This window comes from Bison bison, unplaced genomic scaffold (assembly GCF_000754665.1).
Source record: "Bison bison bison isolate TAMUID 2011002044 unplaced genomic scaffold, Bison_UMD1.0 scf7180017864243, whole genome shotgun sequence".
NCBI classification, from domain to species: domain Eukaryota; kingdom Metazoa; phylum Chordata; class Mammalia; order Artiodactyla; family Bovidae; genus Bison; species Bison bison.
In genome coordinates, this window is record NW_011494815.1 from 3,958,027 (window position 1) to 3,958,957 (window position 931).

Consider the following 931-nt stretch of genomic DNA (forward strand, 5'->3'; position numbering starts at 1 on the left):
CACTTACTACAAATTATTTAAATGATATCTGATTAATGTCTACCTTCTTCACTCAGAAATTAACTTAAGGAGGACAGAAGCCACATCAGCTTTGTTCACGTCTGTGCCCATAATAACAGCAGCAGCAGCAACAAGTATGTGACAGGTAGTGTGTATACATAAAATCATTTAATATATACTCCCAGCATATTATTTGGACCATAGCCAGCGGTCAGTTCGTTGAATGAATGAACCAGCCCCTCTGCGCACACCTACAAAGTTGCTCATTACCTCCTAGAACAGCCCATTACACCGACAGATAACTGGTGACTGGAAGAATCTTCTTCATAGTGACCCCAGTCGCCTGCCTGCAATTTCCACCCACCGACTCTATTTCTGCTCCAGGGGGCCATGCAGTACCAGCCTTAATCGTCCTTCCGCGAGCTCAACTTCGTAGCGTCTGAAGCCTCATCCGCCCCGTTCACGTCTCCCTCTCCCTACCCTCCCTGAGGAGACTCCGGGTTCCTTTCCGCCGCGGTGGTCCGGAAGCCCAGCCCGGCCGCGCGCCCGCCGCTCCCGGCATCCCCTCCCCGCGCGTCACGTGACGGCTGCCGCCCCGCACCAGCGCGGCAAATACCGCCCCTAGGCGGGGCTCGAGGCGTGCCCGCCCCTGGCCCCGCGCCGCAGTCCTCGCTCAGGTGGCTGCGGCCCCGGCGCCCGAGGCCCGCGGTGCTGTGGGCTAGCGCCCCGGACAGCTCCCGGCGAGGTAAGGGGGAGACAGCCCGAGACCCCGGGATGCCCTGGCCCCGGAGCGGGGGGCGGCCCTGGGGAGGGGGCTCGGGCGCCCTGGGGCTGCCTCCCGGGGACCTCGGGCGCTTCGCGAGGCTGCCGGCCAAGGAGTCTGAGCACCTGGCCCCGGCTGCACCGGGAGGGCTGCCCTCAGGCCGCCCGC

The 931-nt window shown here is 62.3% G+C and overlaps 1 protein-coding gene across 2 annotated transcripts in view; it reads left to right on the forward strand.

Moving 5' to 3' along the window:
- Nucleotides 1-661: 661 nt before the first annotated feature.
- Nucleotides 662-931, forward strand: part of FBXO10 (F-box protein 10) — a 43,015-nt gene continuing 42,745 nt past the window's right edge. For both annotated transcript variants that reach the window (XM_010847087.1, XM_010847088.1), the window contains exon 1: nucleotides 662-745. The gene's annotated coding sequence lies outside the window, so the exon portion shown is untranslated. The remainder of the gene's footprint in view (nucleotides 746-931) is intronic.